The 10,046-nt window shown below is 40.9% G+C and overlaps 1 protein-coding gene across 1 annotated transcript in view; it reads right to left on the reverse strand.

Moving 5' to 3' along the window:
• The window catches only part of PSEN1 (presenilin 1), a 65,571-nt gene extending 60,862 nt beyond the window's left edge, over nt 1-4,709 (reverse strand). Inside the window, exon 1 of the mRNA XM_030559643.1 lies at nt 3,560-4,709. The gene's annotated coding sequence lies outside the window, so the exon portion shown is untranslated. The remainder of the gene's footprint in view (nt 1-3,559) is intronic.
• Between the last annotated feature and the right edge of the window lie 5,337 nt (nt 4,710-10,046).

The raw sequence follows: 10,046 nt of genomic DNA on the forward strand, positions 1-10,046 counted from the left end.
AATTTAATTAACACACTTTTTTTTTTTTTTTTGGGGGGGGGGGGGTGTTAAAAACGAGCATCATCAGTATGGAAGCGTGTCCTCTGAAATGGTGGCCAAAGCATGAAGGGGCATATGAATGTTCACCGTATCTGGCATGCAAATACCTTGCAATGCCGGCTACAAAAGTGCCTTGCAAACACCTGTTCTCACTTTTGGGTCACACTATAAATAAGAAGTTGGCAGCATGATCTCCTGTAAATGTAAACAAACTTGTTTATCTTAGCAATTGGCTGAACAAGAAGTAGGACTGAGTGGGCTTGTAGGCTCTAAAGTTTTACATTGTTTTGTTTTTGAGTGCAGTTATTTTACAAAAAAAATCAACGTTAGTAAGTTACACTTTCACAATAGAGATTGCTCTACAGTATTTGTATGAGGTGAATTGAAAAATACTCATTATTTTCACAGTGCAAATATTTGTAATAAAAATAATATAAAAGTGAGCACTCTGAAATTTAATACATAATTTTTGGATGTTTTCTACATTGTTGAGTATATTGATTTCAATTACAACACAGAATACAAAATGCAATCGATAGTCTTGTTTAACAGTACGATTAAAACTGTGATTAATTGCAATTAATTTTGATTTAATCATGTGAGTTAACTGTGATTAATCAATCAATCAATCAACAGCCCTACTATCAACATGAAAACCAACAGAGAAGACACCTTGTTGGACATTTCTGCTGCTCATATTATTGACACTTAGATTCCAAGGTGGTGGATCCCTTAGCATTTCTTTACATTGACAACTTTAAACGTCTGCATGCTAAGTCATAACTTGCCCCATTTGACACATCCTACCCCTTCATACACAAAGGTGAAATCCCGGCCCCATTTAAGTTAATGGCAAAACCACCACTGACTTCAATAAAAGCCAGGATTTCACCTCAGGTGTCAATCACGTGGTCCAAAATTATGCCACCTAAAGTAAGTTGATAGCTGCATGAAAATAGCAAGTATTAATCTGTCTTTATGACACCTGTATACAAAGTTAAGTATTTTCCTAATCTGTAAAATGGGGAAGAGGGCCAAATTAATCCATGGTATAAAACTCTTAAAATTAATGGAGTTACAGCAGGGATGAATCTGACTCAGAGGTTAAGCCAGAGGCTTAAGATCACTAAGGGAGCTGTGTCAGCAAAGGCTTTACAACAACTCAAGCGTTCCTGGCTGTAAGGCCCTGAGCTCAGTCTACCAGACCATACAAGATTACAAACAGTAAGGTATCCACCCTCATTTAAGCTCTAATTAGCGAGAAATCCTTCTGGTCCTTACCTATATCACGGAGAGACAGTGAACTGCTTAAAGAACAGGAGTACTTGTGGCACTTTAGAGACTAACAAATTTATTCCAGCATAAGCTTTCGGGGGCTACAGCCCACTTCTTCGGATGCATAGAATGCAACACAGAGAAAAGATATTTATACATACAGAGAACATGAAAAGGTGGAAGTATGCATACCAACTGGAAGAGGCCAATCAATTGATATGAGCTATCATCAGCAGGAGAAAAAAAAACTTTTGAAGTGATAATTGAGATGACCCACAAAAGGTGTGAGGAGAACATAGGGAAATAGATTCAATTAGTGTAATGACCCAACCATTCTCAGTCTATGTTTAAACCTAAGTTAATTGTATCTAATTTGCCTATTAATTCAAGTTCAGCAGTCTCTCTTTGGAATCTGTTTAAGTTTTTGTTGCAAAATTGCCACCTTCAAGTCTGTCACTGAATGGCCAGAGAGGTTGAAGTGTTCTCCCACTGGTTTTTGAATGTTATGATTCCTGATGTCAGATTTGTGTCCATTTATTCTTTTGCATAGAGACTGTCCGGTTTGGCCAATGTACATTGCAGAGGGGCATTGCTGGCACATGATGGCATATATCACGTTGGTAGATGTGCAAGTGAGCTGTAGCCCACGAAAGCTTATGCTGAAATAAATTTGTTAGTCTCTAAAGTGCCACAAGTACTCCTATTCTTTTTGTGGATACAGACTAACACAGCTGCTACTCTGAAACCTGAACTGCTTAAGGCATTTCTGAGGTAGAGTTCTAGTCCTCCACAGAGAAACCAAAGAGCAAATGCTACTAAATATGCTTAAATGGCATCCGTGTCAGTTTCCTCCTTTTTAAAGAAAAGGTGGGACACGATAAACATGAACCATTTCTAATCTCGCAATATTAAAAGCTTTCCCAAATCTTGATAATTTAATATCTCAACACTTGCAGTTCACTGGAAGACATGAAAGCAAGCTAAAATGGTTCAGAAAGACTTAATACTCAATAGCTGTTTAATTCTGATAAATTAGAAGTGTGAAGTTTCTTAGTGAAATGTAGTAACAGCTTACAGACACCTGAAAATTGGAAGCAAGAGTAAATGTTTGCCATCTCAGTATTTTTTAAAATGAGGTTTTTGTATCTTCTCATTTCATATGTTTAACTCCCATTAATGGGAATGTGCATATATCAGAAGAATAGGACCCCATCAGTGAGAACTGAGGCTGGCATCCACTTCTGTCTGCGTTACAGCAACAGAAAAAGAGGGCTAGTATTGAATAGAATCACTGGTATTTCTAGTTTGTCATGTTTGGAGGTGGCGGAAGAGGTATTGAGGAGAACCCCCCCCCCCCCATAAATTAGCAACACAAAAGGAAAGACTGACGGTATCAACTACAGTGAAACCCGGCTATAACACGATAACTGGGATCCAAAAAATTCAATCGCAATAAATGCGGGGTCGCGTTATAGCAAGATTATGAAAATTTACCATTTCAAGCCAGTCAATTTCTCTTGGGCAGAAAATGACGTATTTGCGAACTGCCTATAACAGTAACTGAAAGGGTGTAGCAACAAATAGTGACAGTACAAACTAATCGACCTATTAAATGAGCCAGAACCAACCTGAGAATGGCTGGGTTTGGACTTTGAAAACCAGAGTTTTGGGATCTGGCAGACGGGCTGGAGCAGCTCTCGAGAGATCTGTAGAAAGGCGCTCAGCCGACTGCCCTCCACCCGGAGATCCAATTGCAGTGTTTGACACTGAGGAATTGCTGATATTCAGAGCAGAGTTTGTGCCACTGTTTCTGTAGCATCCCTCCCAGCTGTCAGCCTGCTCCAGCAGCGGGGGCTCTCAGCCATGCAGCGAGAGAGAGGGAAACACTTGGGGAGAGCAGGGAAGACGTGCAAGGGGCAGAGGAAGAGTGCGGAGCAGCTGGGGAGGAGAACAGCTCTTCTCACCAAAAGGGGAAGTGGGGGCAGGGAAGAGGCAGTGGGGAAGGCGCTTTTTTTTTTTTTCGGTGCTTCAGCGGCGCTCCGGCTGCTTTTTTCTTTTTCTTGCTTGGGGCGGCCGGAGCTACCTTATGATCGCGTTATATCCGAATCTGTGTTATCGCGGGGCGTGTTATAGCAGAGTTTCACTGTATCTCAAAGCACAGACTTGACAAAGAATCTTCAACCCTGGATTCCAGATTGACCTAGGGAGCTCAGCTACAGCTGTAAGGTTAGTAGAGAAGACATACTTGGGTAGCAGTGTCACACCTTCACTTATCCACATTAGACATGCGTATCAGCTCCAGAAAGTCTTCAGGAGTGTAGACTCTGCAATGTTGAAACAGTTACCAATGAACAGTGGGCTGAAGATGCCCAGCTATAAGTATAATATAGCATCTGAAAGGAATGGCTTAGCTGTATAAAGCAGAACCTTTGAATACTTCAGGAATGGTAGTATAGTTCCTGAAAAGTAAAGCAACTCTTCAAAGAAACCATTTATCTGCCCAATGCCATCAGACTGCTGCAATAAAAATCCAACAAAACAGGACCTTCCTTGACATTTTATGTGCAACGAAGCTAAGCATCTTATTCGTGGTTTCCCTTTCATTTCATTATACATCCTAAGGAAAAATGAAAGTTACTTGGAACCCAAGTTGAGAAGACTCTACATATTTATACCTATGGATGTAGCATTGGTGGTACTTAAGAGTAGACCATCCTCCAAGCAGTGCCCCTTAGAACACATGTGCACTGCCTTCTCCTCATCAGCATTTCCAAACATTCCCAGGGCAAGGCTATATAAGGAGGCACTGCGCTGTCTACTACCTCAGTTCCTTCCACCGCTAACCGAGAAAAACCATTAGAGTTTGAAAAAGAGGGGAACGTGGACAAGAAGTGTGAATATGCAGAGGCATTTTGAAGAACTGTGGTTACAAGGAGTCAGCCTTCATTTCTTCTTTGAGTGGCTCTGCATATTCCCACTTATGGGTAGTTTAACAAGCAGTCCTGAAAACCAAGGAGGTGAGAACAGAGTCCTAGTTAAATAATTGAAGGACAGTTCTGCCAAAGTTGGCATGTTCTCTTCAAGCTAGACTATAATGTTTAGTCCGGGGTAGTCAATTATTTTTTGTCAAGGTATAGTCAAGGTCCGGACTCCAGAGAAACATTTTTTTCACATTGCAACAACAAGAACGATAATAAGTAAATAAAATGATTTTGCAGTCTATTCAAAGGCATCTGTTTGTCTGGATTTGACCCGCAGTCCACCTACTGACTACCCAGGTTTAGTCAATATGTGCACTTATTTCCAGGTATCAGCCTTGCAAATTTACTGAATAGAATCATGTTTAAAACAAGCAAAAGATGCTGCTACAGCCCTAGTAGAACAAGACCATACAACAGTAGGCACAGAATTTCTGCTAATTTGTAAGACTAAATAGAATCCATCTTGTAGTAGTCTGAGCAGACACATTCTGAGCCTTATTTTTCTTAACAAGAAAAAAAACCCTAGATGAACTCCAAAATCTCCAATTTCAATTTTAATAAAGACTTGTTATAGCAACTAAAGTATGTAATGCAGATTCCCCTTTATTAGCATGAGGTTTTGGGGGAAAAAATGGTAAATTTATTTTCTGATTGATATGAAACTCAGATAATATTTTTGGTAAAAGCCTGGGATCAGGTCTCAGAACCACCTCATCTTTATGAAAATTTGTAAATGGCAAGTCAGACATCAATCAGAAGGGTGAATAAATTGCACACCCTCATGCTGTAGCAATAGTGGAGATCACTTTAATAGACAAATAAGGAACATTCCACCAGAAGCTCAAAAGGTAGCCTCATAAGCATAGACAAAAATCAGATTAAGAGACTGAATCCCTTAAAGGAGGATACATGTTAAAAACTTAGAAAGTTTACAAATAGGTTATCTAAACAATGGTAGAAAGAGAGATCTACCATCAGCCAAAATATGATAAGCTGAAATAGCTGCCAGGTAAACTTTTGAAGAATATGACCTTTCAGATTTTAAGTACATAAAATGTTTCAAAGTACATGGTATGGAAGCTGAAACTGGAGAATCAGGTTTTACCTGCATGTAAGCAACAAATCTAGACATTTTAAATGGTAACACTTTTTAGTAGACAGTTTTCTATAATTAAGTCATATATTCAGTACTAACGTGGATCATAACTATTCAAGACTAGTCAAAGTCTGATAGCCCAAGAAGTCAGATTAAGAGAGACTAAGGATTGAGATGAACTATCCTGCCTTGTTCCTGTGACAGGAGATCTGGAGACAGACTCATATAAAGACTGACACCTAAGCAAGTCTGTATACCACTGGAGCAATCAATATCATTTTTGCCTTGTCTTGATTAATTTTCAGCACTTTCTGAAATAATGGAACAAGTGGAGGGAACATACAAAAGACCCCTTCCTCAGTATAGATGGAAGGCATCCGAGATGGACTGACTGTCCCTCCCCATTTTTGAATAGAAGCGAGGACACTTTTTGTTGATCCTTGTATCAAACAGATCTACATCAAACCAGACCCAACAGGAGAATGTCTTATGCTACTTGATCCTTCAAGGATCACCTGTAAATCTGAATGCTCTCTGCTGAGAGAATCTGTTAAGCACATTGCTTTCCTCTGCTAAATGCAGGGCCACTGGATAGATCTCATGAAAATGCACCCATCCCATAATCTGACCACTTTCGCATATAACAGGAAAGAATGAAGACCCACTTTTTTGTTCATGTAAAATAGAGCAGTTTAATTGTCCGTCACTAAATGAACAACCTTTTCTTTTATACAAAGAAGGAAAGGTATGAGGGGCAAATGAATGGCTCTTAATTTCAAATACATCTATTGCAAGATCTGTTCTTGAGAAACGCAATGATCTCAGATTGCAAATTGACATTAATGTGCTCCCCATCCACTATTTAATGCATCTGATGTTATAATGACCAATGGTGAAGTGGGACTGAAAAGGTTGCCTCTGGGAACATTTGGTCTCTCCGTTTACCACCGTAGCGAATTTAGAACATCCTGAACCATGGTGACAAGACGTTTTAAAGACTGTCCAGGTAGGGTGTGTAGATTTGAGACATCCAATGCTACATCAGTCTCATTCTGAGATGAGCAAATGAAGTTACTTAAGTGGTAGCTGCCATCAACCCAAGAGATCCAGGAAGAGAATAACTTCAGGATCGGTAGGCTCAAGTTAGCAAAACCACTTGCTCTACTTTTAGAAATCTGTCCTCTGGAAGAAAAGCTTTCCCTGCTATTGAGAGCCTATTTATAGAACCTGTAAGAAGAATTCTCTTGAGTTGGACAGAGATTTTATTTTTTTGACATTTAGAAGCAGACCCAGAGCTGAAAAGAGGGACACAGTTAACATGATGTGAGTGACAAATCCTTGCTTGCAGCAGCTTTTGGCGACGTATAATATGGGTAAACAAAAATACCCCGTTTTCTCATGTGTGCTGTTACCACAGAAAGGCACTTTGGGAAAAAAAAACCAAAAACACTTGGCACTATGGTCCCAGTGGACATGCCAAACACAAGCACCTTGTACTGGAAATTGCATCCCACCACCATGAAATGCTGGTAATTCCAATTACTACGTCAGGTAGAGATAGGAAAGTAAGCATCCTTTAAAATAGAGTGTGGCGTGGCAAACTAATCCATAGATGCAAACAAGAGTTATAGAGGCCAGGGTTAACATACAAAATTGGAACTTCCAGATGCATCTGTCCAATTTTAGTTTTAAGAAAATTGTACAGATATACACAACCCTTTTTTTCCTGTACAAGGAAGTATCTTGAATAGAACCTCTGACCTCAGAGATATTTGGGAACCACCTTGACTACTCCTACCTGGAGCAGCTTGTGTAGTTCTGTAAGTAGAATAGCCTCATGGCATGGTTCCCTGAAAAGAGGAGGGTGGGGGAACTGAAAGGTACAGTCTTTCAAACTGAATGACATAGTGCCTGTAAGTTGGATATAATCAGCCTCCATTTGTTGATGAATAGAGCTAGCATTAAATTAAAAAAGGACAGATGCTCACTGATTGGTCCACAGTTCTCACATCAAATCTGAGGCCTGGTGTTCAATGAAGGCAAAGAAAAAAGAACAGATGTTTCATCTTAGATCTGGATCTGAAAGACCTGTTTTTATGCTGGGTTTGAAATGAAGCTGGGGGTTGCTGTTGCTGACATCTCAGATTTGAGGAAAAATAAACAGACAATTGAGGGTAATATCGCTCTAATATCAAAAAGGACAGTCCTTTCTGAGCCAGGGCTAAAGACCCAGAGAATGAGCAGTAAATCTAATTTCCTTTAATTTCTCCAACAATTTGTAAGTCTTATTGCTGAAAATATCTGCCTTTCAAAGGGGATGATCTTTCATCTTAATTGTAGTAAAAACAACAAGGAGTACTTGTGCCACCTTATAGACTAACACGTTTATTGGGGTATAAGCTTTCGTGGGCTAAAACCCACTTTTTAGCCCACGAAAGCTTATGTCCAAATAAATTTTAGCTTATAAAGGTGCCACAAGTACTCCTTGTTGTTTTTGCTGATACAGACTAACATGGCTACCACTCTGAAACCTTAAGTGTAGTGTTTGCAGCCAGAGAAAACAAACGGAGTTAAGCATGCCTACTCTAATTAACTGTGGATGCAAGTGCTGTGGTGAAAGAGTCTGAAACATCAAAAGATGCTCTGAGGGCATGCTTTCCCATGATCTGTCCTACTAAAATAGCACCAAGAACGTCAAACTCAATGAGTGGTTTCCTCCACAGCCACAATGGAACTTTTGAGCATCCTCAGAATGAGAGAAAGCAGAAGCTGCACTCATATGCTCATCAGGTGACAAATCAAGCTCAAAATCAATATCCATTTGTTCCTGCTCAAAAAAAGGAGCTGTCTCCTTATCCTCTTCTTCAGAAAGCATATTAGGTACAACTGTTTAAGCTGCCAATGGTTCCAGAGGAACTAGATCTGAGGATTGTTAACTGGATCCTTATCAGATGAAACACCAGCATCTCTCTATCCATAAGGAGGATAATCCAAAAATTTCAACAGAGCCATGAATACCACAGTTGCCACTCTCTCCAGTAGCTGGGATGCAGAAACACACAAGAGGAGCAAAAGGATCATGGGGCATACTCCAGGATGAATCATGTTTCTTAAATTATTCCTCTGTCCTCCTCTTAAGTAGGATCCAACCCCAGATCCATTATGAACCGTACCAGAGACTGCAATGGAACCATATGGTGAAGAGAGATAAAAGGTAAGAAAGATCTCCCTAGAGATCTCATAGGAGTCTTAGGAAGTGGTGGCATAGATGGATCTGGAGAAAGGAGAAAAGCAGAGGAAATTTAGTCTCTTTTCAAGTGAAGCAGCAGATTGTTTCTTCTTCATCAACAACTTCCTGTCAGATAGATCCAAGGAACACAAACACAAGAAGGTGCACATCTGTCACCACTGTTAACATCCTCTTTGGATCATAGGATAGTCTTGGAACAGGAGTGGAGGATGGAACTGGCGCCATAAGCCTGGAGAGTATCAGACCAGAGAAATACTCAGGTCCACAACTCTGGATTTAAAGTGGAACCCAGAACTGATTTGGGTTTCAAAATCAGAAGCACAGAGGTTATGTCAGAATTGGGTGGATCCAGTAAGTTGGTCATATAGGATCTGGCACTGCTAACACTTGCCACCTTCACCTTTTTCAGAACCAATACAGTTGGAACCAGAATGGCTCTAGGTTTCTTAGCAGGCAGTCAGTTCTTTTCAACCAACGGTGCCTTCGAAGCCTTGACAGCTTTAATCAAAGGATCAAGAGCCAGCACTGACAAAGATCCCAACAACTTGGAACCCTTACACAAGTTAGACTTGCATATGGAAGTAACCAGAGCTGAAACAGGGCTCTTGGTCTTTGGATCCCATGAACCTTCAGAACAAGATAATGTAAGCAATAGAGCTTCTTAAAACAGCAGTTTTTAGTCTGTCCCGCCAGTTCTTGCATGCTCTGCATGTGAAAATCTGGTAAGCAGAACACCCGAAAGGAGAGTAGCCTTCTCCTGGACACCTAATGAGTTCATCCAGTGCCAGGAAGGCAGCTGGAAATGAAGCATCTCTCTTGAAGCCCAGCTGCTGCTGCTGCTTCTGCTGTTCCACCCTCACATGGACCCAACCGTATGTACTGTCTATAGAGCCCTACCAACTTCATGGTCCATTTTGGTCAATTTCATGGTCATAGGATTTTAAAAATCATAAATTTCATGGTGTTGTAATTGTAGGGGTTCTAACTCAAAAAGGTTTGTGTGTGTGCGGGGGGGGGAGATTGCAAGGTTATTGTAGAGGGGTTGTGGTACTGCTACCCTTACTTCTGTGTTGTTGTTGAGACACTATCTTCAGAGCGCGACGACTGCTGGCTAGGAGCGCAGCTTTGAAGGCTGAACTGCTGCCAACAGTAGCACAGAAGTAAGGATGATATGGTATGGTATTGCCACCCTTACTTCCATGCTACTGCCTTCAGAGCTGGGCCCTCCGTCAGCAGCTACCACTCTCCACCCGTCCTGCTCTGCAGGCAGCAGTGCAGAAGTAAAGATGAGAAGGCATGGCATCTTGCCACCCCTACTTCTGCACTGCTGCTGGTCTGGCACTATCTTTAAAGCTGGGCGCCCAGCCAATAGCCACTGCTCTCCAGCTGCCCAGCTCAGTAAGGG

The sequence above is a fragment of the Gopherus evgoodei genome, chromosome 4 (assembly GCF_007399415.2).
Source record: "Gopherus evgoodei ecotype Sinaloan lineage chromosome 4, rGopEvg1_v1.p, whole genome shotgun sequence".
Classification (NCBI taxonomy): domain Eukaryota; kingdom Metazoa; phylum Chordata; order Testudines; family Testudinidae; genus Gopherus; species Gopherus evgoodei.